This window comes from Phyllostomus discolor, chromosome 6 (genome assembly GCF_004126475.2).
Source record: "Phyllostomus discolor isolate MPI-MPIP mPhyDis1 chromosome 6, mPhyDis1.pri.v3, whole genome shotgun sequence".
NCBI lineage: Eukaryota > Metazoa > Chordata > Mammalia > Chiroptera > Phyllostomidae > Phyllostomus > Phyllostomus discolor.
The window spans coordinates 107809395-107837215 of record NC_040908.2 but is presented as its reverse complement, the minus strand read 5'-3'; the positions used below and the strand labels follow the sequence as shown (position 1 = coordinate 107837215).

The 27821-nt window shown below is 37.9% G+C and overlaps 1 protein-coding gene across 2 annotated transcripts in view; it reads right to left on the bottom strand.

The window, feature by feature from the left end:
• The window catches only part of GRM5 (glutamate metabotropic receptor 5), a 475733-nt gene that overhangs the window by 178926 nt on the left and 268986 nt on the right, over positions 1-27821 (bottom strand). The gene's annotated exons all lie outside the window — the stretch shown is intronic.

Here is a 27821-nt window from a genome sequence, read left to right as displayed (position 1 = left end):
TCTTAAAATGCTAGGTGTTAAATTCATTGCTTTAGAAACACTGTCACGCTCATACTCATTTGGAATAAAACTTTAAGATATGCAACAACATTCCATTTACAATGAAAAAGGCTAGGTTTCCTCTTGCTTGATATAGATTTAATGGCAGCTGGCTCCCAGTTGCTTGTGAAGATGCCTCAGCTATAATCATGAAAATGTTACCATTTCTGAGGTGCCAACTCTCTTAATTCCAGGGTAACCTTTCATGATGGTTGCACCTGGGGGTGGTATAGGGTGCATAATCACAGTGAATGTGAAGAGAGGCAAACCAGCAATTCTCCCAGTGGAAATGATGGTGCGTGGTCAGTGAGATGGCCAAAAATTTAATAGTTTCTCCGCTGAGCCTGAATCACTACACCGAGTGGTCTACTGCAGAGGAGACAAAAAGGAGTATGTACTTCCTAGAGCTTTTAACTGACTGGGGAATTCAAGAAAGCGTAAATTTAAAAAAGTTTAAGACTATACGCAAAGATGATATGACACAGAAGCAATTGAATTCAATTCACTTCATTCAACAGAAATCCTTTTGAGGTCCTACTGTTTGGACCTCACTATATATTACACTATACAAAACACTATATTAGGTTCTGTGGGAGGTACAGTGATATGTGGAAGAAAGACACTTCAGAGCCTCTGTAGTTTCACATGGGTAGTAGAACATGTTATTAACATAAACGAACCTGTTATAAAGGCTAGTATGGAAACACAAAGTATTGTGGGGATAGGAAAGGGAAAGGTGATTTCTGTGAAAGGCTTTTCAGAGAAAGTAGAACATAGGTGTCTGGGTGGGATCCCAATCTGCACCCCTCATCCCTGTCCAATTCTGAAAAAGCTAGTGAAAGTATAGGGCAAAAAGCATCAACATAATTACTGATGACATTAAACTAGGATACTAGTTGAATGCAGAGTCAAGTGGGCTTCTTTAAACTGATCCCCAGAACTAGGCAGACTTACCCACCCAACAAGGTATCAGTAGACTGGACATACTTCTCCACGTGGACAGGCTGCACATGTAAACCTTAGGAACCCAGGACAGCTCTTGCTCTAAAAGAAGGATCACTCCCTATAGAAGAAAGGTGAAGGGGGACTGATCCTAGTTATTCTTTCCACACTTACCAGTTAGAGATGCCATTCTACCTGCTTGCAGAGAAGCCCAGGGCCACACTAACTAGGATCCCTCGTAGAGAGGAAATATTAGGAGTAGGGAAGAAACACTCACAGCATAGAATAGGATTTAAGTGATGAAAGAGTGGGAGGGACATTTCAGGCAGTCTAAATGTGAGCCTTATAATCAAGCTCTAAGGAGATGTATTATGTAATGATTAAGAACACTCTACTGAGGGAAACAGATATGGGGTTAATCTTAATTCTTTCTTGATCTATACAAGTTGCCTGAACTCTCTGAACCTTGGTTTTCTCATCTTCAAGTTGGGGTTAATAGTATCCATTTCACAGTTTCGATAAATGGCAGCTATGATACTTTTTACTACCAGCATGACTGAATAAGAGATAGGTATGCTGAATAATCAGACAACTTCCTTTACAAAGTAAATTTGGGATTTTGAGTTTTATTAAATAATCTGTTTCTTTATGATTTATCAGCTTGGTGAAATCCAATTCCCGTGTATTGGGAGTTCCTGAAGTGAATTGAACCTATGAAACACATGTATTCTACAATATTGCTGTAATACATTAGTATAGGAAGAGTCTCATATGGATTGGTGCAGCAGAAGAGCATCACAGGTGGGCACAATGAATAGAACAAAAAAAAAGTGTAGAGCTAAGTACAAGGACATGACAAAGTTTATGTGAGGTAGGATGAATGTAAATGAAGACTGCCGAAGGACATAAGGGTAAAAAAAAAACACTGGGCATAATTCCATTTTTAGTTCCGCCCTTCCTAGAGCATCTAACTTTTCTGATGGGATCAGACTAATGAGCTTGAACAAGCTGTAAACTGAACCAGCAATCCTCCAGGGCCCTAAATGTTTTTAAATGCACACTCAGAGGACCATGATGACCATAGAACTAAGAATTATTCAGTTATGCACTTTCTTGGTTTTTCAGAGAGCAATATTATAGCTATTTTTATTTTATTGTATACATTAGTGTTAATGGCTATAGAATAATCTTATGCTATTGATTATACACGACTATAGGTACAGATGAACTATTTCTCCTGTGCATGAATGTGCAAGAATGCAAAAGGACATCCATTACCAGACTTTTTGTTGAAGACTAAGTGCAAACTGGGATCTTCAGATGAGATCGGGTGTGTTCAGGGTGGTATGGCTGTAGACTGTAGACTGGGATCTTCAAATGGAACCATTTCTACCTAACGAAGTACCTGCTCTTAAAAGAGCCATGAACTTAACCATATAAACCCTGGCCTTCTATGAGTTTAATGGCTGAATTCAGAGATAAGTTATATGTCTAGATCAAAGGCTATAAAATAATTGGAAGGGATTATTTACAGCCATCTAGGTGTGACTTCTGACAAGCAGAAACAATATAGCAAAAAGCTTGTGTGCCTCTTACTTTTCAGAAGAAGGCCAAAAGGCCTTGTCTAATTGCAATTTAACAACCTCTAAAAATGATTATGTAACATGTAAGAATGATTTATATTTTAAAAATACACAGTTCTTAGATGTTGAAAAAAGTTACTGCTTGACCATTCCTTAACTCAGCCATCTTCCAAATATATACTTTCATTATTTTTATAATAGAGTTGTCCTACTTACTCTCTAAGAGAAAATACTGAGATTCACTATGAAGAAACTTTTCATGCAATAGCATATTTATACTTTGTGTGATTGTATTACTGCTTTGGAAGGCCCCAGGTCAGCATTTATAGGAAATAAGTATGGATGATATTTTTTAAAGAAATTCCTCCAGATCCCAAGTAATTCTATATTTCTCATGATCAAAGAAACATTGATATGATTCTACTGTGGTGACTTAGATTAAATTTGCTTTTAATATTTGAATATCTCCCAGTGGGTTTTTCTGTGTCTTTCAATTACAATGGTCCTGAAAGAACTGTAGTTTAGTTTTCAAGAAATCAGCACACATCATTGGTAGTTGTATAGCTATAGCAGTTAACAACGGCAGATCATTTGGATATTAAACTACTCATTATTATTTCCACTTAGTTGGGATGTCTAGCTTAGGTGAAGTGGTAATTTATAAGATAGCACTTGTCTGTTCCAAGTCAGACACACCTGGATTTGATATGGCATTAGGTATTTGATGATAGCATCCTGCTGGGGAAATAATATGACACTTCTGAGTTTTGGTTTGTTCCTTAGTAAAATGGGTTTTCTAAAATGGTACCTACCTCATAGAATTATTGTGAAGATTAAATGGATAAAGTAGGTAAAGTACTAGGACAGTGTTTGGCATGCAGTAAGCCCTTAAGAGGTTTTTGAATGAGAGAAATAGAAGAAATCTTTGAACTGTATCAAATTTATCCCTAAACTCTAAGGATTATGGCTAAATTTCATGTCAGCTGATGCGTAATTCAAAAAGACTCTGGAGAAGGTGATACTGCATATCCCTGTATATGGTTCTCCTTTAAAATATTTTTCTTTGTAAGCCTGCCAGCTACAATTTAAGCACTGATTCTCTTTTCCATTATGTCCAATTGGCACAGGAGCTGATTTAGCATATAATTTATATCTCATGTATATACAGTATATAGTGTATATAATTACTATATATAGTGTGTTTATGAAATGCTCATCATGGAATCAAATCTTAAGTCAGCAATTCCCTTTCAAATACAGCTGTATCCAAATGACTCTTACCCTGGGGAGGAAATATTTTTTATCCCCCCCCCAAGGCCACATGAAGCCAGGAATGTGAAAAGGAGCTGACATAAGGCAGTTTTTCTCTGAAGGAGAGCTGTTTTTCTCTGACAGCAGTTGCCAGAGGACCCTTGTGTTTGGTTCTGTCATTAAGGATTGATGCAATTTTGAATGACTTCCCACAGGAGCATTTATGTTTTGTGATTCCTTGTGAGGACTAGGATAGTGCTTTGCAAGTTCCCACTCAATACTCACTTGTTAACCAACAGTAAAATACGATAAATGTGTAACTGTAACAGAGGTACAAAATCATGTTCCCTGTCTTCCAACTGTGTGCAAGTGAAGTAATGGGGTATACTTAGAATAAAGATCTGGAAGAGCCTTTTTGCCTCAGATCATGGACTTCATAAATGCCATGTGAATTGAAATTAACATGGATTAAGCTGACCAATAAAATATGTGCATAATTGTGTGTCAGTGCAAAGTGCTTTTGTCTGAACAGAGTTTTTATAATTTTCATCATTTTCTTACAGAATTCACAGTCAAAAATTAAGGACTGTGTTGCAGGCCATGGCTCTAAATTAATAGAATCTCTCTGTGGGCAAGTAAGCTAATGAAATATTTAATCACATTTTGCCTGGAAATGTTTATGTGTGTCCAACTTGGCACTACTTCCATTCAGTTATGCTAACCAAGAATCTTGAAAGTGACCCTAGACATCTTCTCTCCATGTGTAATCCAGCATAGAGTGCTGTTTTGTTCACTAAGTATTTTTCAAACCCACCCCCTTTTCTCCAGCTCTACCAACTGAATCCGGTCATGCTATCACCACCTTTTATCAGAACAACTGCAATAGTCCCTTAACTGTTTGTCATTACCCAGTCTTGTCCTCTGCCAATCCATTTTTGCAGCTAGGGGACCTAAATCATATTACAACCTTCCATAATTAAAACAATTTAGCGAGTTCTCTCAGGGTAAATACAAAAGTCCTGATCATGATCTTGCATGGTCTGGCCCTTGCTTACCCCTGACATCTCACTATGCTGCACACTCTCATTTATTTTCTCCAGGCAGAATAACCTTCCTTTGATTTTTTTTGTATGTGCAACGCCTTCTTCTGCCAAAGGATCTCAGCCCATATTGTTCCCTGTGCCTTGAATACTTAAAAAAATTAATTCATCTAGTCAACTTTACTAATGTTTCATATCTCTAAGCAGTAGACATTAAGAAAATCTTCCATGACCTCCATGGTTAGATCAGTTCCAATATGGACACTCATGGAACCACATTCCTCTCTTTCAGAGCACTTACCACAATTGTAAGTTTTTATTTACTTTGTGGCTGTTTGATAAATGTGAATCCTTACAAGTAGACTTGCAGGTTCCATGAAAGCAAGTATCCTTGTATTTTATCCTTTCCCAAGGATATGTTTTTTAATCGATTTTATAGAGAGGGGGAGGAAGGAAGAGAGAGAGAGCAAGAGAGAAAAAAAGAGACATTAATTGGTTGCCTCCTATACATGCCACCACTGGGGGATCAAACTCGAAACTGAGGTATGTGCCCTGACTGGGAATGGAACTCACAATCTTTTGGTGTATGCGACAAAGCTCCAACCAACTGGGCCATCCGACCAGAGTGCAAGTACTCTTAACTATTAAATTTCTATGGCTTGGCGTTATGCCTGGTACAGAGGAGGCATCAATAAGTATTTGCTGAATGAATGGCATATTTTACTTAAAGATAAGGTTTTTAGAAGTAGAAATTATAGATGTACAGTAGGTTGAACAAATTGAAGGATTTTTAACCATTTTTCCTGAGACTAAATGCTCTCTCCCTTCACTTTCTAGCTATGTGTTTTTGGGTATTGATAAGCTTCCATGTTCTAGAAATAGTTACAACCTATGCAGAAACTGTAGCTGTTTCAAGTTTATAGGTGCAGAAAACTGAGGCTTCGTAACAACAACCAGATAGGCTATTTCTATATTCATCAGGTCATTTGTGAGAAGACTGAGACATGTAGATAGAAACAGAGACTCTAGACCTTCACTGGAGTGTGTGTGTGTGTGTGTGTGTGTGTGTGTGTGTGTGTAATTCTTCCTGGAATCAGACCTCAAGCAAGTTTTAGAGCTACCAAACTTCCCTCAGTTCTTAGGCCTTATCTGCCAGTATAATCCTGTCAAATATGGGCAGTGGTTGCTGTGGAGTGCCATGAAGATGACTCTTTAGGACCAAGGTATTTATTCTCTCAGCTGCCTGGGGTATTGACTGCTGACAAGTCACAACTGAGCCCTTCTCCAGGAGTTAGCTCGGCCAAAGGATCTAAGAAGTTGCTTCATTCTAGCCACTCAACATCCATGAGAGCATCCTCCTTCCAATGTGGAGGTACTAAGGCCGACTCTCTTCTTTCACATGGATACAACTTTGGAGGGTGAAGTGCTATTCTGCTGTAAGATAAAAAAGTGGTACAGTCTGGGTCAAATGTGTATGAAGCCAGTAAGCACTAGTATAACACAAAAGTCCAGATCCTATGGAATCCACCACTGCTAAATCAGTAATTTTCCTAGAGCTAACACCTATGGCTGCATGGGGAGTTTCTTATGACCCAGTGATAGAGAAAAAAAAGATAAGCTTGATTAATGGATGAGCTAGATTATGAGTACAAAGCAAAAATGGGCTATTGCCAAACCACAGACCTTCTCAGGGTAGCCCTGAAAAATAGTGGTGAGAGAAAATCCTCCCAGTGGGCAGAACTTTGGCAGTTATCCACTCTGGGTGGGAAGAAAAGTGGACTGAAGTAGAAAGCTATGTCTATATATTTATATCTGTACATATATTCTATATGTATATATCTATAGGTATAGATAAGATATATCTATTTATCTATATAGATATAGATATATAGGTATAGATGATACAGATATACAGATATATAGTGTTGAATGACTGGTTAATTAGGGGCTGCAAGGAATAAAAGGGGGAAACTGGCAGCCACTGGGAAGTCTGGGAAAAAGATATATGTATGAACCACCTATGGGGGTGGACGACGTGTAAAGAGAACTTTGTGTTGAATATTATAGTTCATCAGAAAGCATCCACCACAGAGGAGGCACCAAGCAGCCATTCTTTGTCAGTGACCACCCCTTTGCTGGTAGAATGGGCTCAAGAGTATCTGTTAGCTAATCATGGATCCAATAGCATGACTCTCATTCTCTATCATTGATCTGTATAGGTTCAACTTATAAGCCATAGAGACCAAGTTGAGTCCCCATGTTCAAGGAGTCCAATTAGCCACATGGCGGTATGTTGTCTGTGTTGTACTTCTTCTACCTTGAAAGGGGCAACAATTTATTCTGACTGATATCAACATACATATTGCATGTATGGACTTATCTTTCCTGCCCACAAGGCTTCAGTCAGCACCACTAAATGAAGGCTCACAGAATGTTTGGTTTACCAACATGGGATCCTGCCTACTGTTGCACTAGACCAAAGGACTCACTGATCAGCCAAGGGGTGTGGTAGTGGTCACATTCCCATGGGATTCACTGGTTCTATCACATAGTATACAGTCTAGAACCTGCTAGCCTTATAGAGTAATGGGACAGAATCTTGAAGGCACAACTAAGGTATTAGCTTAAGTATAGTGTCCTGCAAGTACGAAATGCCATTCTCTAAGATACAATAAACATCTTTAATAAGTGAAGTGTTGCCGTGTGTCCAGTAGGTTGAATTTATTCAACAACCAAGCAGTTCAGCAATCAAGCAGTGACACTATTAGTGGTTCCATTTAACATGATCCTAAGTAGGGTATGTGTGCTTTCCATCATCATACATTTAGGTTTTGTGGCTCTAGATGTCTGGGTTTCCAAATAGGAACACAACAGGGGACACAAGTACCCCAGTAGACTTTTAGCTTTAGCTGTCACTCTGTCACTTTCGGCTTCTTGGGCGAAGAGCTCATCAAGCAAAGAAAAGAACCACTATGCTGGCATAGATCACTGACCCAGCTTTCAAGAAGAGAAGATACCTGGCTGGTGTGGCTCAGTGGATTTAGTGCTGGCCTACAAACCAAAGGGTTGCTGGTTTGATTCTCAGTCTACGGCACATGCTTGGGTTGCAGGCCAGGTCCCCAGTAGAGGGCATATAAGAGGCAACAATATATTGCTGTTTCTCTCTGTCTCCTTTTCCCTCCCTTCTGCTCTCTAAAAATAAATAAATAAAACTTTTTAAAAAAGAAAATTAAAAAAAAAATAAGAGAAGAGATGCCAGTACATTGTGACCGTAATGATAGAGAAAAATACGACTGTTACTTGGGTGAATCACTGGAATGTCTTTTGGTACCTCCCTGCCCCATCATGACAGAAAAGTAACAAATGCAGTAGCCATGATATATGAAAGACATGGTGACCAAGAACTAAAACCATTCAGGGATGAAGCACTGCGTCACGATTAAGTAGGTAAGCCATCTAGACAAGGACAGCCAATGGTGCTTGCTTGGAATGAGGGAAATCTAGAATAGGTGGTAGAGGAAGGTAAAGATAACAAACAGTATCAGGTAAGCACTCAAGGTCAGCTTCACATGTGGGACCTATAATTTGTTTCATCGGCCTTTCTTGTGTATGGTTCCTTGGGAAAAAGTCCAATGAGAATCTTGCAACAGCTATTCTTAGTAAATTCAATACACAAAGTAACTAGATCCAAGGAGTACAGAGGGTAGACTGTGGCAGACACAAGAATGCTGTCTTGTCCAAGGCACTCCCCACCCACACAGGTGCAGAAGGATAAAGGGGAACAATTGCTTCAAAAGGAGGAAACCGTGAAAGTTTATCTAGCTTGAGGGTGCTAAAGGATCAGAAACCATTCTCTGTTGCAACTGTCTCACAGTTCAGCTTCTCTTTCCAGTCCTGCTTTGTTCATCCTTCACAGATGTTGTGGTCAAGAACACTTTTTAGTAAAGCTCATGCATGCATATTCTCAATGTCTGTTTCTTGGAGACTCAGCCTATGATATTGTATTATGAATTCAAACAGAAATTCAGCTACTCTTTAATATTTGGTGTTTACTTGGTTTTATGGGGAGGTGCTGTATACTTGCAAGTAACTCAGGAGGCACTTTTGGACCATTTAATAGGGTCAAAACATATTACTCATTAAATTAAAAATCATTAATAAGGAATTATTGGCTAAAATGTGTTCCCCCACCTCCATTCATATGTTGAGGTCTTAACCCCGCCAGTACCTAAGAATGTAATCGCCATATTTAGAGATAAGGTTTTTAAAGAGGGAATTAAGGTTAAATGAGGTCCCAGTGTGTGTGGAGGTAATCAAATAGGACTGGAGGCCTTTTAAGAAAAAGACATTAGGACACTCAGAAATACACCAAAGAGCAAACATGTGAAGAAGAACCAGAATGAGGTGTCTGCAAGCCAAGGAGAGAGGCCTCAGAGGGAATCAAATCTGCTGGCACCTTGATGTTGGACTTCCAGCCTCCATAACTGTGAGAAAATGCATTTTTGTTGTTTAAGCCACTCAGTTTGTGGCGTTTTGTCATGACAGTCCCAGTAAACTAAGACATAAGGATGTTTGGAATTAGGGGATTATACATCTTTTTTGACTTAATCACATGTTTTCTCAAGATGGTCAGCACAAAACAGAGAATTCAGTCTAAAGTCTTGTCATATTTAAAAAGAAATCTTTGATGGATGTCTGTCCGCAGGAGAAAGGGCTGAGTCCTTCCCACACATAACCCTCCCTGTCCTGTGTTGTACCTTCCCATGAAATAATCAAGATTTCTAAGGAAGATATATAAAGTGAGAAAGAAGTCTCTTTTCAGTCACACTATTTCCAATTTATTTAATTATACTCTAAAGAATAAGAATTTCTTTTTTCAAGAAACTTATCATCTTGTGATAGGATTAGATATCTAAAGGATGGCATAGGGAAATTTAGTATTATATTAAAACACCTAATTTCCAATCTGTGATCACAGTGGAGCTATAGGCAGGCAAAGCAAAGCCCAGTAAAGAGTTTTATTTTGAAATAAAAGGTTGGGCAAAGGACAATAAAGTTGTATCCACCCCTATGAGCTTCTTGTAATATCTGTAGTTTCTCATGTTCTGGTTCTTTGTTTTCATCAGTGAGAAGTAGAATGGATCAAATAATAATAGTTAAAATAGTAATACAACAATAAGTATAATATAATAATATAATATTTTAATATAATATTATAATAAATATTATAAAACAATATTTAAGAGCACTTATCATGTGGTGACTAACTTTAAAGGTCTTACTAACTTTATATGTATCACATCATTAGCCTTTGCAATAACCCCATACACGTGTCAGTCCATTCAGGCTGCTAATAATAAAATATCATAGGCTGGGTGGCTTAAACAACAAATACGTATTTCTCACAGTCTGGAGTATGGGAAGTCCAACATCAAGGTTCCAGAAGATTTTTAATCTAGTGAGGGGCTGCTTCCTGTTTTTCAGATAGATGCCTTCTTATATCCTCACATGGCTTCTCCTTGGTGCATACATGTGGAGAGAGAGTTTGCAACTTCTTTTTTTTAGAAGGGCACTAACCCCATGATAAGGGCCTCACTCTCATGATCTAATCTAGTATTAGTTATGTCTTGAAGGTCTCACCTCCAAATACCAACATTTTAGGGATTTAGGGCTTCAAAATATGAATTTGAAGGGGACACAAGCATCAGGTCCATAGTAATATCCATTTCCATCAGGAAACTGATGGTAAAGAAAGTTAAGGACCTTGCCCCCACATCACATGATAACCAACAGGGCCCAATTTTAAGTCCAGAACTTATTCTCTGCTGAGCCCTCATTTATACACAGAGCATCAGTGACTGCCTTCTCTACATGGACCATCAGACAGAAGACAGGGACCACTGCATATTTCAGTCTCAAAGAAACTCAAGGATGCTTATGGCAGAAAAAGAAGCCCAGTATATAAAGGAATTGAACATTCTGAAAATTATTTTATCATCTCTGAAACTGTTGGAAAGATTTAATGGATCTAACAGAAAAAGTGAATGAGTGACTCTGCCTGACTCTTTTGCTCTTTTCACATTCTTCCTTCCACTTATTTAGTTCTTAACTAAGGACTGAAACTAATCTACTTGCAAAGTTCTGCACTTTAGTGATGGTGAAGATGCAAAAGTAAACAAGACAGACACAGCCCCTTGAAGCCATGCGATGTCTTTTTCTTCTTATCTCTATGCTTTTTCTGCTCTCTCCTAACTACGTTTTTCCAAGGAGGAAACACATTTGGCATAATTTAGGAGGCCTCATCTCCCTTAGATCAGAAGGATACATATGTATCCTTTTCCTGTATTCATTTCCATTTGCATAAAGCCCTTCCTCTCTTTTTTCCCTTATTTTGCAATTTTGTTTTCATGTATTAATTTTTCTTCCCACTTCTAGCACTGGCATAAACTAATTACCAAATATATTATGTCCAAGAGATACCCAACTATTAAGTATATAAGAAACGTATGTATATATTCTAGGGAAGACAGATAACACAATTACCATCCACATCCTAAAAGAAGCTGAGTTTCTGGGGCTCATCTTCCACCTCTGTCCAGCATGGGGGTTGGATGAGATTGGGTGGTTCTCTGTCCTGGCTGAACATTAGAATCACCTGGGGATCATTAAAGACACATCAGCACTTGAATTTCACTCTTAGACTCTTACTTATTTAACCAAATGTGGGGTCTGGGGAGTGTTATTTTGTAAAATCTCCCCAGGGTGTTTTAATGGTAGCTAGAATAGAGAACCTTGGAGCTAAATCATTTTTTAGGTCCCTTATGTAGCTTTAACATTCAGTTGCTCCTAAATGTAACCTTTGTAAAATAGATGATAAAAGTATTACTGTGTTGAAAACTCAAATTTCATCTCCACACCCCTAACTTGGTTGACTTGCTCTTGTGGTAAGGGTGTCACATCAATACAGTGACAGTTCTGACAGGGAGTCAGGTGATACTGCCTATACATTTCCTAATAGAGTGGTGACATTTTCCTTCCTTGCTGCCACTCCTTATCTACTACATAGCCTGTCTCTGTGCCTCCTGTTAATCTCATCTCCAATCTGTCTTCTATACACTTACCAAAAATGATTCATTTTTAAAGAATCCAATCTGCTTTATAGTACTCCCCTTTAATAACTGCTATTTCTCCTAGGGTCAAGTAAAAACTCTTTCGTTATGTCACACATGAAACTCATTTTTGTTCTCAACTTAAGATATTCACATGCATACGCTCTACATATTTCAGCCTAATTAAATTAACAATAACCCATCTTTTATAGCATTTACTATTCATCATCTACTTGTTAAAGGTTTTTACATATATTAATTTATTGAAGCCTTATAACAATCCCATGAGTTAGATACTGTTGTTCTCCATTTTACCCATAAAGAAACCAAGACTCTGAGAGGTTCAGTAACTTCCTAAAGACACAGAGCTGGAATTTCACATACTTGGAATTCAAAATCTAACACTTTGATCCCAAATCCTATGCTTTTTGAACAGTGTTATTAACTCCCTCACATATCTCATCTAAGTTTATTTGTTGCATTTTTTTAATCCTCACCTGACAATATGTTTGTTGATTTGACAGAGAGAGAGAAACATTAATCAGTAGTCTCCTGCACACACCCCAACCAACCTGCACACAACCTTTTGTGTATGGGGATAGAGCTCCAACCAACTTAGCAACCTGGCCAGGGCTATTTGTTCCATTTTGAATGCTCATCTTTTGCCATGTCCTCAAATACTAATTAGCATTTATGATCCTTTAAGATTCAACTGAAATGTTAACTTTCCTGGAAGAAGTTTCTTAAGCCTTCAAGCTTCTTCACTCTACATTTAGTGCCTTTTACTAACCTAACACCTTGTTTTGACTTCTTCATTGTGGAATTTATTGTATTATAGTAATTTTCTTTTTATGCATCTACATCAAAGTGGAATGAAATCTAATCTGTGAGATTCTTGGGGTCAGGGAATGTGTCTTTTATTTTTGTACTCCTATTACCCGCTACAGTGGAGACTGAAGTCCCTGACATGGACTATGTTATGGCCCTGACATGGAGCAACCTTATACTATGATATCCAGCCTGGGAAATTTCTGAGACTGAAAGGGGGCACAATTAATGGTTGCCCACGGATAACATACATGGATATAAGGGACATAAACCTGGATGTATGGTTTCCTTATTTTTAAAACTGCTTCCTCGGGAAATTTCCTCCATGTTAATATCCAATTCCCTCGGAAAGAATTTATAAATTGATCTGCCTTTTGGTAAATCCTTTATTTGGCCTATAGAATCATACAAATTCTCCAGGATATGGGCATTTATAATTTTACAGTATCTATAATTTTGCTTATAGTTTAGTTTAACCTAAAATTAGTAGATAGCCTCTCATCAGAAGAGATGATATTTAGTTAGTGGTGGCAAATTACTGGCATTATTAAGGGAAAGCTCATGAATTTGGTGATCATATAGTAAATTAATTATTGACCAATATAACACCTAGACTGCAATGTTTAAGGGTGAATGCAATGGAACCATTTCTTAATCTTGTTTGACAGCATCCAAGGAATAATTCTCCCATTTCTCTGTATACCGCCTTTCTAAGTCCTTCAAGGGGAACACTAATGGATAATCTGATTGATTACATTAGTCTTAACAAGATGATCACTTGTGCTTGACTATCTGGGGTTGATTCCAAATGCTGGTATCCATTAGCTGTGCGATCTTGGAGAAACTATTTAATGTGCCTCAGTTTCCTCATCTATAGACTAGTAGTAGTACCTACATCACACAGTTATGTTAATATCTAAAATATTTAAGTCAAACCTGGCATGTAGTATGATATATACAAGTTAGATAAATAAATGGGCAGTGTCACTGTGCATGTAAAGAATATACACATGTGTGAGGCTCTTTTCCTTTCTCATCACATGAGGGGGTATTCCTTAGCTGAACCAACCAACTAGCCCATCCCCAACTACTCTACCTCCCATATGTATGACATCTACCCACATCTTTCCTTCTGCATCTGGCTGAGAATGTTGGTTGATACTTAATATTTTTATACCATGAGGCCTCCAGTGGGTAATACAAGTGTGAAGTTTTGATTCAAGCTGAGGAATAAGGACCTTTAGGTCTCAAGCATCAGCTATGTACCAGTGGTTCTATCAGCCATGGCCCAGCTAATAAAACAGGGTCCTTTCCTTCTTTGTGTATAGGTTTTTCAAGATCCTTTGAAGAGGAAGGAAACATGGCAATATGGGATTTGAACATTCTTTGTGCATTAAACAACCTGCATATAATATTATTGAAACTGCACTCCTTTATTGAACTGATACAAGCAATCTGAAGAGCATCAAGTGGTGGTAGATCAAGGCAGGAAAAATAGCCTAACTGGGTGCTATTGCTTGTCAACATGTTGAGCAAAGGGAGAGTGTTTTTTTGTTTTTGTTTTTGTTTTTTTGGTATGATCTAAAAGACTAAATGAGAAAGGGAATAACTTTGTCAGCATGTTATTTAATACTTTCTATTTGTATCATTCTCTTGTAGGCATCTCACATTTGGGGAAATACTGGGATGAGGGGAGGCAAAGAAATGGTATAAAAACTAAAGGCTTTGAGATATAAATGTTGGATTGAAATCGTCTCTCTGCCATTTAATATGCGACCTTTCAAATAATTTTCCTTTTTGAGTTTGTTTTAATCTGTAAACATGTCAGTCCATCTCCACCACAGAGATTTAGTGGCTATAACATTAGACAATGTGTGTAAAAGATTCTTCCACACAGTCTCACACATTGAAGATGTTCAGAGTTGAATAAATAATTTACTGTTTCTAAAGTTTTTTTAAAGGCTTATAATGGGAAAAATTTCTTGTTACCCCATTTTAGGAGTGATAAAGACTGGCGTTTTTGCTCTATTGTGGGTCATATGTGGACACTTTACAAATATCACCTAGTCCCCACCCTCAAAATCTCATTCGCTTATTAAAAAACCAAAAGCATTTATTAAGATCCTGATAAGAGCCAGATAACATGGTAGGAACTCAGTTATGGAAATACATGACAGAACACATGCTCTCAAAAGGTCTAATGAGAGAGATGAATAAACAGAAAATCATGGTACAATATTTTATCAATTCTAGTTTCCACATTTTTTTCTTGTCTTCACATTTCTGTGAGACATATCTTACATTTGATGATGTCTTACAATGATGAAAATAGCAACTACTCTTTTGGAGGAAAAGTCTAGAGTGCTCTGGAGAGAACAGGAGAGAGCAGATGTCAGAAAAAGCTTCCCAGAGAAGAGGTGCTTAGTGACCTCTCCATGAGTGGACCAAGGAAGGAGGAATGTGGCAAGGGAGGGAGTGGTGTGTGCAAGGACCCAACAAGATAAGTGATCATGTGTCAAGGCCCTGTGCATCATTCTGGGTAGTGATAGCATAGAGGTGGGGGGCGGGGGTGAGGATAAAGTGATGATGGGCCATGAGGCCAAAGAGTTGAGTAGAGGTCAAGTCACGTAGAGCCAGGTTAAGTGATCTGGACTTTATCTGATGAGTAATAAGGAAGCCTTTAAGCAGGGCCTGGCAAGCTTGGACTTGCAACATTGACAGATTCCCCTGGACTAATGGCATGGAAGAAAGTAGGCTATGACAGTGAGGACCAGAACATGGAAGGGACTTTTGGACATGGAGCCCAAACCCAGCTGTCTAGAACAAGGGAAGTCTCTGGAGAGGAGGCCATCTCAGTGTCATGAAGATTGGTCAGAGCAGAAACAAGTGTGCCCTGGCATTAACCTGTGGCATTGGGTGGCTGGGCTATTTGCCTGAAGTTACCCTAAGTAAGTAGGAACTGTATTTCCATGATCATTTTTGGGCAAACATGCATTCCTGGCATCATTCCCATGTGCCCCAGGGGCAAATTTAGGTGGGTTTTTGAATGTGCTAATGTTCTATTATAGCCATGTGTCTGAATATCTCTGTCTTCACAAACACTCACTGAACAAACGGAATCTGTTCTTAATAGGCAAAAACTGTGCTCTAGGGTTGGCACAGAAAGCAAGTAACAGCTCTGTTGCCTACGAAGTGGTCTCTTCTAGCTTCTTGCTGAAGGTCCCTTTGGTTCTCTCCCCCCTGTACACCAGAGGGAAAGGCTGCATAATTGCATTCACAACTGCAATTGTTTCAAATTAAACTGCCCCAGGAGCTGAATTACCTCAGCTAATGTTTCTCAGTAGTCCTGTGGCACTCTGCAATCAAGTGCTTTCAAACAATAGGCATTGTTCCTTTATCTGTTCCAAAATAAGGCACTTGCAAAGGTGCAGTCATGTTCACTACAGAAAGTGTTGTTTTGTTTGGTTTCATAAAAATGGTGGGCAGGAAAAACATACTAGAAAAAAATAGAAATAGAAACTAGATAGGAAATGAAAAGGTTTGGAAAAGAATAGTTTCTGGGGTGAAAGGGTGTGGTACCTCTGGTGGGTGATGGCTTTGTTGAGGCTGAAGCCAAACCTGATGTGGAGAAATGGCAACAGAAAAGTGTGACAGAGAGGCATTTGGACAATGACCTGGGAGTCCTTGAGGATGTGTTGCATACCCTGAAAGCCCAGGCAAGCAAACAGGCCTCTGAGGTGCTCAATGAATATTCCCACAAGGCTGACTTACTTTTGAAGTAAGTAATTACTTTCTGAAGTAATTACTGGATGCTGCAGAGAGACACCGACCTCCTCCTCAGAGACCAGCTGCACCAACCACAGGCAGGGAGCAGGTACTGCCACCAAATGGTACATCTGCAGTTCCTGGCATGATACACCAGTGAGATATGGAGTGAGCTGCTAGCCATGGGCTCTGTTAGGGAGCCCAAGCTGGGTGTGAGGAAGAGAACTGGGGCAGTAGGGCCCAGGCCAGGGGATGAGAAGCAGTTGGCAGCCAAGCTAGACCTTGTCCTACAGAAACACCAGAGCCTCCAGTAGAAGCTGGCAGAAGAAAAGCAAGTCCTGGACCAGAGCCTTAACCCCAACACACTGGCTACCCAGAATGCCACCACAAAGGATAATCAGACCATGTTGTACTCACTCAATATGCCTGACTAGAACCTGAAGAAGCTGGAGATAGAATGAGAGCAGGAGGAGTGGCACACACAAAAATCAGTCCACTGGATGGCTTGGGCCATGTTTACCATTGCCTGCTTCTTTTTCATCAGAATGATCCGCTTTACCCCTATCATGCCCAGATGCAAATAAAAACCTGGCCTGAGAAAAAAAGGAAAGAATAGTTTCCAGAACATCCTTACAAAAGTGGCTTTATTTAATTTTAGGGCCTGGGAGAACCTTGCTGAGCTGGTGACAATTTTGCCTGGCCCCAACTCTCAAGCCAGAGCCCCAAAAAGCAGTGATAGTAGGACATGGATTTCCACCAAACAAGGATTAACTAATGGCTCTGCCACTTACTATTGTGGCTTCTTAGGCAAGTCACTAAAGTTTCCAGAACTCATGTTCTTCACCTCACAGAATAGGTGTGGGTGAACATAGAACATGCCCTTCAAAATATGAGCTATTCAATGCTAAAGAATCATAATTACTTGATAAAAATTGAAGCAAATTCTTTTTTTTTGGCTCCTAGTTTCATTTATTAACTCCAAAATATATCATTGAAACCTATTACATGCCAGGTATGTTTGTGTATGTGTGAGTGTGTGTGTGTGTGTGTGTGTGTGTGGTGGGTTGTATTGAGAAGGGGCACTCCAGGTAGAAGGGGTACTCCAGGTAGAAGGACCAGGGCAGATAAAGTCCCTGAACCAGAAGGATTGCAAGTCTGAAGATTTGAAAAACAATTTATGTTGCAGAAGCACTGAAAACTGAGGTAGAAAATTACACTATTAAGGGTGAATTGGGGCCAGGGGTGCTGATCATTTAGTGTGTTATAACTCAGTGTATTTGTGGAGAAACAGATGGGACACTTAGATTAGGATAATTAGGAAAATTTAAGAAAGATTAACAAAGGCACTGTTTATGAAGGTGTAGGCAGGATGTGGTGAAATCATTAAGGATTGAATATCCATATCTTAGTAACAGTGGAGCCTAGGTACCAGCCCTAAAGCAAAGGAGCAAAGGATGGGGGGAGCAGTGACCTCACTCAGACCCAGGGATAGAAAGGGTTGAGGAAACAGGGCCTGCTAGGGAAAGCAGGCAGCCAGTTCAAAGTAAGCCCACAGAAAGGGTGGCCGCTGGAGAAAAAAATATTCTGATCTCACTTCCCTTCCTCCCTCCGACTTCTGGCTGCTGCCTCCGGCTGGTGAAGTCCTCCTGCAGTCAAAAGCACGAGCCCACTGAGGCAGGCCATGGGACAGAGGAGAGGTGATTGTAGATCTGGAATGGCAAGCAGAAGGGACATTCTCTCTAAAGGAAGGTATCTTTATTCTAATGACAATGGAGGCTGCCAGCCTTAGAATTCTTTGCCTTATAGCCCCCATAGTTCTCATGCTGCCATGGACTCCTCCAGTTCACAGGCTTTGAATTCTGTTGGCCCAGGTTCATAGCCTGGACATACCATGTGTTAGCTATATGACCATGAACAAGTAATTTAATCATTCAAGTTCCTTATCTATAGAGTGGGAATAATAATACTAACTTTTGATTAGGACTATTGAAAGGATTATGTGAAATAATACATTTAGAATAGTGTCTGACAAATAGCAGGAGTTAAAAAAATGTTGAATTTCTTCATTCATATTATTGACATTTGAAAGAATAAAGTATCAAAGTTTAGAGACTTTTCAAAAAAAATCACACAACTAGTTGGTGTCAGAACTGAGGAGAGAGAGATTCACTACAACACATCAACTCTAAGAATAGTAGCCTGCACTTCCCCTCATTGACCCCATCCTGCAAGACTGGATATTTCTTGAGGGAAATTATTATATGATATTTATTTTGCATCCAGGCACCCTCACAGTACACAATTTTTGCTCAATAAATGTTTAATGAATGAGTATATAAAACACAGTGTCAGAAGGTACAGAATCATTACAGAGGAAGAACTTCCCTTGCAAGCCTAAAATCCTTATCTCTGTCCTATGTAAATAGTTCTTTAAATAACAAAGTATAATGTGGTTTCTTCAAGAAGGTACTGAGATTTAGTAATAAATTGTAAATGATTGATTATCATATGACTACTCTGAGGCCCTTTGGTTGAAATATTTGTGCCACCACTTCTGAAGCTCTCCCCTCCCCCATCACATGTGTATACTGGAAGTAGAGATAATCTATGGCTTGTATAAATTCATTAGAGCTAATATGCTCTACAGTCTATGATTTTGTTATTGTCTGGTAGAGGAATGATGTTTTATTCAATGCATCTTTCAATGAGATGCTTATAGTGGTTTTGGCATTGAGCATTGGGACAGATTGGGGTTTCTCTGGGAAAATAGAGGCTGAAAATATATAACCAGAAGTGTGATCTTAATGTCTTACTAGCATGGGAGGAAATACAGAGCTCTTACATAATAACATGCATAAATTAGTCATTTTAGAGTTAGAATGATCTTCAATCCTATTCGTCATTTGATGTCAAAAAATCCATAAGGCAAATAGACAAAGAGTCAGAAGACCTATCATAGACACTTGGTTGGACAGGGTAATTTCATTAAATTATAAAATTAAATTAACTTGCTTTGTCATCATATTAGGTATGTCATTAGAACCAGTTGTAATTTTATCTGTGCTGTGAAAGAGATATAGAGAGCAATGCAAAACTCAAAAGTTACTACTTTGTATTTATAAAAACTGGAACTTTACAGATTGTTCTTTCTGTTTGGTGCTTTTGGTATTCATTGTAGTTTGTTTCTTCCATTTGGCCAAGTTTTGCAATTATGCTTGAGTATTGAAGAGCCCTAGTGTAGAAAAAGGAATGTTTGACTTCAATTCCTATCTAGATTCAGACAGCTCTTAGCAGATTATAGCAAAATTTGGAAACACAGTTTGCAATTGCATTCCAGAAAGCATTATGCCATAGTGTACCTATAATTCACTTTGAACATTTAGTGAAAACAACAAATATTTCCTAAGTATGCACTCAGAGCCATGTGCTATGTTAGCTAAGCAGCTTCTAAATATGTTAATAAAAATGTCCTCTTTCCCAGAGGAGTTCATAGTTTATGCCAGTGTAGAGCAGCAACTAAGAGTAAAAGCTTTGGGTATGCAACCTGATCCTCTCTTTCCAAGCCCCCGTTTTTGTCATATGTAAAATAGGGGTAATAATTATATCTACCATTTAGGAATGCTGAAGATGAAACAGGCTGATAATTGTAAAGCTTTCAGCACAGAGCCTGTAACATATAAGTGATCAGCTAATGATGGCTACTTTGATATTTATTAGGAAAGGCACCTACAGAAACAGATCTTACTGTGACATGTGCTATAAAGTTACAGAAAAGAAGTGGTGTAGTTAGCTGGAGAATCTGTACGCATCTTTTATACTATCCTGTGGCACAGATACTTTTTCTGTTATAATGTCAGAGTCATGAATGTGATGTTATAAATGTTCAATGGAAGGAAGAAGAATAATCTTTTCCTTTGGTGGAAAGTATGCAACTTCGCCTCTACAGGCATGGGCAACTTGCCTCAAGCATTCAGGGCCATCTTTGGAGACTTAGATTCATTTGGGAGCCTAATGAGCCTAAGTGGTTACGATGCCTCAGGAGAAAAATACTTCCAATGACTTATAAAAATCCTCCAGATTGTTGACTTCTCTCCATGAAACTTAAGAGGTGAGATATTTTCCTTCCAATTGAAAACAGCCCATTTTTAAAAGACAATGTAGAGACAAGATTAACACTGAAATTTTAGATTTATGAAATTTATGAGCTATAATTAATTTATCAAATATTGTAGATAGGTTCATTTTTTGTATAAAGAACATGGATTTTAGCTAATTTGATACAGACTTAGGGGTTTTGTTTTGTGGTTTCTTTAACTAGTGGCCTAGAGAGTAAATTTTGGAGAAATATGGGAGATAGGAATGTACCGTGGACCTCATGGGGACTGTGAAAGGTTTTCTAAAGGATGTAGGCTATGAGCTGGGGTTTATGGGATGATGAGGATAATGGTGGGTGAAAGAGGAGGGGTAAGAGTGTTTCTCAAAGCATCTGAAAGGTATACCTTAAGGTAGGCATGCATGGAGGTGCCAGGGTGGGGGTGTCAGCTATCAGGTCAGCTTAAAAATATAACATCAACATCTCTCTCTTTAGGATTAATATTCATTTTTGATAAGGGTAGAGGGAAATTATTTTGATGGAGAGATTCTGGGAAACAGTGATGGAAATTTAAAGCATGTCCTGTAGCTCACCAATATGGCCACATAGCATTGCATAACCTGGCTATATGTCCCTTCTTTGAGGCATAGTCCCAACATGATTAGCAACTAGTTAGTAATGAATTTGTCTTTGCTGTTTGCAAGTTCATCTATAGTCATTTCATTAAGCTCTAAGCCTTGTGAAATGAAGCTTTATGCACATAAGAATGAATGTGGGTGCATGTTTTCTGTTGATGCATATTGAGTGTGTCTACTGTATAGCTGTATCTGAAACTACATAAGAAGATGTGAGTACTTGCTTCTCCCTGGAACCAATTTAAGGTGGAAAATTCTGAGACTGTGAATTCCATGAATTCTGCATGGATGAAAGAGCCTACATGCAAGCCAAAGTACTCCTTTAGACACTATCTTTTATCTGAATTTTCTTAAGAATTACGATAATTTTTTTGAAAGGGGACATTTGGGGAAATTACTTTTGTTTGTGTATAGCACTTGAAGAAAATCAAAGGTGGAGAAGATAATTAACATTTATGGAATGTTTGCAAATATACCAGGCCTTTGTGTACATTTCATCTCCATAGCAACAAACATCTGAACAAGCAGAATTATGTATCATAGATTAAAAGCATCATGAGAGTGGTCATGCCATCTGTTTTGTCGCCAAAGTGCTTAAAATAGTGCCTGCCACATACTAGATGCTCAATTAATACTTGTGAAATAAAAATGAACTGGGTTGACTCTTGCAATTTGAAGAATTAGCAGTAAAGAACAATTAAGTGTATTTCCCAGGACTACTGAGCCACCACAGGGTAGGTGTTATGCACATAGAAAGATTTGAATGCAGGTTTATTCGACTGCAAGATAGTATCATAATATCTCTCCATAATGGCATTTTTCATGAAAGGAAAATAACTAAACAATTCTCAGTAAAGTGAATGTTACTAATTTGGAATGAGAATTCATCTAGGAAGCAGACAGAGCTGCTGATTCCCCCCTTGATTATTCTACAATTGAATCCTCTCCTGATGCAGAATGGAGTTTTTACATGAATATTTGTAAGCTGTCTTAAATCCTTTTGAAACAAGGATGAGTAAGCATAAATACACAAATAGGCAATTCTGAAGATATACTAGGGTTTCACTTTCATTTCAACAGGTATTACTTACTGTCAACTTCATTTCTGGGATCAGGATATAATTGAGAAAAGATGCAATTCCTGCCTGAATTAACTTTAATTTAGATGGGAAGATTAATCAAATTAGTGGTTTTTAAACATGGTTGTATATAAAGATAACCCATGGAGTTAGTTAAAAATACACAATTGGACTATTAGAGGTTAGGTCTGAAATTTTTTATTTTTCATAAATCGCCCCAGATAATTCTGATTACAGCTATATCTGATCACCAATTCAAAAGAACCTATGCACCCCAATGTTCATAGCTATGTTATTTACAATAGCCAAGTGCTGGAAACAGCCTAAGTACCCATGAGTAGATGAATGGATAAAAAACTGTGGTACATTTACACAGTGGAATTCTACACAGCAGAAAGAAAGAAGGAGCTCCTACCCTTTGTGAGAATATGGATGGAACTGGAGAGCATTATGCTAAGTGAAACAAGCCAGGTGGTGAAAGACAAATACCATATGATCTCACCTGTAAGTGGAACCTAATAACAAAACAAACAAATGAGCAGAATAGAACCAGAGACATTGAAATAAAGAACAAACTGACAGTGATCAGAAGGTAGGGGGAGGGGGATAATGGAGAAAGGAAGGGAAAGGGCAAGTCAAGGAACATGAATAGAGAACACATAGGCAAGGACAATGGGGGGGGCTTGATTCTAGAAGTTGGGGGAATGGGGCAGGGGAGAGCAATAGGGGAAAAGATGGGGCAAGTGTAACTGAATAACAACAAGGAAAAAAAGGAAAGGAAAGGAAAGGGAAGGGAAGGGAAGGGAAGGGAAGGGAAGGGAAAAGAAAAAAGAAAGAAAAGACAACACTGAATTAGATGCACACTAAAATCCCTTCTAGCTTTAGAATTCTATGATTTCCTATCATTTTAAAGGTTTCTTACAAAAACAGTGTGGACAAAAAGAAGTGAATATGTCTGTCAGCAGAGCACTGTCCTGAGAGGTAACATTAGAGCAAAAGATGAGAGTTGCTGTAAGGAGAATTTGTTCTGGAAAGTCATGGGCAGCTTGGACAAAGCACCTGCCCAAATCCAAAGTGACTGAGGCCAGAGGTAGATGCCCTAAACTGTTTATTTAGGTTTGACTATCTTGGAGTGACTTAAACTAATTATGAAAATTAAGTCAGCCCAATTGCCTATATTTCAAATATTTATCACATAGAAAAATAGTAAATCATCATGTATCTGTGCCCCTTACCAGCAAAACTACACAATGCAGCTGCTTTCTTTAGAGGAAAGGAACTCAGTTGAATGTAAGCCTGGAACAATGAAATACATAGGAGAAAACATAGGTATTAAACTTATTGACCTTGGTCTCAGAAAGGTTTTTGTGAACTTGACCCCAAAGGCAAGGGAAGCAAACACAAAAATAAATAAATAGGACTTACCAAACTGAAAATATTTCTGCCCAGCAGAAGAAACCATCAACAGAACAAAAGGGTAACCAATGGAATAGGAGAAAATATTTGTAAATGATAGGGAGCTAATATAAAAAAACATATGAAAATGCATACAACTAAACAACAACAACACAAACAATTCAATTAAAAAAGGTAAAGGACCTAAACAGACACCTTCCCCAAGAAGACACAGAGATGGCCAACAGTTGGGCCAAGATGGCCAACAGTTACAGGAAAAGATGCTCAACTCCACTACCTATTAGGTGAATGCTAATCAAAAGTCAGTTCATGGTTTGGTCTGAATGCTCCTGGTTTGAAAAATGTCTTTTTGGTGTATGAACAATAAATTTGTCTTAAATACTGAAAAAAAAAGGCCTTGTGTAGAACAAGCTACTTAAATAGCATCCAGTTCTCTTTACCACCAAAAAACAATTTTAGTGCCTACTGAGGGCAATATGCTAATAAAAATCATCTGCTAGTCTTTGTGTATGTTAAGATTGCTTTATAAACACTGAAACATTAGGAAAATAGTTGTTGATATTTTATTACACATAATAATATATAATAATTATATTTGTTAATAATTATAGTAGTTAACATTTATCTATTTAATGTTTAATATCTCCAGGCACTATCCTTTGAAAGCTTGCACACTTTATTCAATCTTCATAATATACTATAAAATATATCAATTTTTTATCTTTAGTGTATTAATGAAAAAATTGAGGTTTATGGAGACTGAACTACCTTGAGACCTCCAGCTAGCAAGTTCAGGAAAGAACTGAAGCCTTGTTCTGTTTGACTCCTCAGCCCATATTTTTAGGCGTACACCAAATTAGCTTTAAGTAACTAAAATAGATCTTTCCCTACACTAGATTATCATTCTCTAGTCAATTATGTTTTCAAAGAATATTTAAAAGCATGGTAAAATGTCCATTGTATAGTATTTATGAAACTCAATAAATATGTATATACACGTTTATAAAAATGCTTGAAGAAAATACATAAAAATGTTAGCATTTTTCTCTGGGTGGTTGAATAACAGATGTATTTTTGGCCTCTTCCCATTACTCCCCTGTGCTTTCCATATTTTATATAATAACTATTTATAGTTAGAAAGATATAAGTAATTATATGTTACTAATTAAAATAGACTATTAATATATTAGTAAGGTTATAAGGAAATTAATCAAAATATTGAGAAGGCTTTTAGTTAGACAAAAGAGCTGTGAACATGCAATAGTATTATTCTTTTACTTACAATTTCTAAAGATGCCACATAGAAAAATATTTAGAAATCCAAATGCCTTAGTTACCATATGAGATCCTTTATAATCTAGCCATTGGCTATTTTCCCAGATTTATAATCCAGCCCCCATCTTTCAAGACTTAATGCGTAAAACTTTCTGTGAGGTCTATTCTACACTCTGGTTCCATCCACCACTTGAAAGTGCTATATTCCTTCATAATTCAATGCCTATACAGGTGGTTCCATTTGTCTACAATATAACCTTCTTGAGGACAAAGGTCATGTCCTCAAAACACATGTTTCTTAATACTAGTACTCAATTTACCTTACACAGTAAGCCTTCAACACATGTTTGTTGTATAAATAAATAGCCTTCTTTTACTTATTTCTCCCTCCATTGTCAGCATGACCAAGTGTTTTCATCCAGGATTTAGAGGCAATAATGTGAAAGAGTGGTGTGTAGCATTCACATTTCCTATATGCACTTCTGTTTGAAAGTTCTACAAAGGAAATATATTCATCGTATACTATTATGTAACTTAAAATATAAAAGCAGGAAATTTTATTAAAATTTCCTTTGAAAGAGAAGACAAGGTTAGCTGTTATTATTAGCCATTATTATCTTTAATTCTCTGTTTAAATATCACCTCCTTTCTAAAGCCTTCTTGTATTCTCCTTAGGCTTAGTTCTGTCTCTGTCTCCCTAATTTCCATTTTGCTTTTTATGTCTCTATATTTATGGATTTCACTGCATTGTAATTATTTATCTATGACTGTTTTCCCTACTATGATGTAAGGAAGAGTGCAAGGTCTATTAATTCACTTTATATCGTGAAGGCTTAACTCAAAATACATTTGATAATGACTGGACTTGCACATGACTCCTTTCTCAAATACCTCACAGACTGCAAAAGACCTCAATGAGAAGGCAACATCTTGTATTTAGGAGACAAAATTTTTCATCTGCTTCCCATTGTAAATCTAGTGTCCCTTCACTTGAACAGAAGCAGAGGCATGGATACATAGAACAGACTGACAGCTGTCAGAGGGGAGGGGCATTGGGGAATGGATAAAAGACGGTGAAAGAATTAAATATATATATATATATATATATATATATATATATATATATATATCACATAGACACAAACAATAAGGTGGTGATAGCCAGAGGGAAAGGGGGTTAGGGTAGGCAAAGGTGGGCAAATGGGGAAAATGGGGATGGAAAGAGCCTTTGCTTGGGATGATGACAGCATGATGCAGGGTGCAAATGATGCTTTTTTGAGTTGTACACTGGAGATCTGTACAGTTTTTGAACTAATGTCACGTAAATACATACATACATACATACATACATACGATGGCTTTATTCCATCTTTGTTCATAGCTCTCTATTTGCCTTCTCTACTATATTTTTCTCCTTAGTACTTATTTCCATCTAACATGGTATACATTTTACTTATTTACCTCTCCATTGCTTATCTGTCCTCACTAGAGTATAAGCTCTATGAACAGAGATAGAGGTAAATTGTTCACTGTTTTGTTCACTGTTATACCCCTAGAGCCTGAAATGGGCCATGTCATACTGGAGGTACCTAATTTGCTATTTGTTGAAAAAATGAATACCATGTACAAAACTATAGAGACGGAAGATGGGATATCATTTTGGCAACCATGAGAGGCACTGAACTCACGATAATGCTCTGGAAAGAGCTCTGTGTTGTAGTTTTGTTTTTGTTTTTTAAATGTTGACTAATGTACAGATTTGATCAGGATCATAACTGTCCCTAGCAGACATTTAAATGAAGAGAAGGACCAACATCCTTTTATTAAATGTAAATAATCTACTAAGAGGCCACTCTCAGCCTTTGGGAAAATGTAACTTGAGGAATTATCTGCTCATAAACCTGCCACACACCTTAAAAAAGTGTTTAAGACCCTACCTCTTGCACAATCCACTGAGTTAAGAAGGCTGTAAAATTGTATCCCAAAGATCATGGCCTTGAAGAGTATGTAAAGTCTTAGCTTGAAACACTTAATTCAGGTCTAACAAGATACCCATCTGGACAGGCTACTCAATCTCAACAAAGTCCTTTTTGGAGTGCCAGGCTTCTTCCATGTAGTCCCCCAAGAAGAAGGGAAGAGAAACAGACACAAAGGTAACCACTTGAGGTAACTCACTGATAAACTAGACAACAGATTGTAAGAACAAAAGATAAATTTTGTTTTCTTGTGGCAATCGGAGCTAACGTGGCCTATTGTTAGATCAGATTTTTCCTATTCTTAGTTAATATAACCAAACTGTCTGCTATAAACAAACATTGGTCAGTCTTTTTTTTACAATGGGGAGATATACTCAGTTTATCAAAATGCAAAGTTAAAAATAATGTTGGGCTGCGTTTTTCTGGTTAATGTCTCTAAAAATCATTATTGCCCTATCCAAAGACCATTTCTATAGACTCAGGCTCATGTGGTTTTTGTTGGGACACTTATTACCGGGTGTGTTTGTGTATATGGTAGTGGTCATGGTGATGGGGGGTTGTTCATGTTGAGTTTCTAGTACTTGTCTCAAAATCAGTCCCACCTGAGAATGACAAATATCCCATAATGTCTATAAAACCTCATCTGTGCATTCTATAAGGGAGAAACAAAAACACAGCTGTTAATGTAGGATGGTCATGATGATGATATGTGGGTTCAAATCTTGGCACTGCTATTTCACTACATGTGTAACCTTTGGTTTACAGGCTGGTACTCAATCCACTGAGCCAC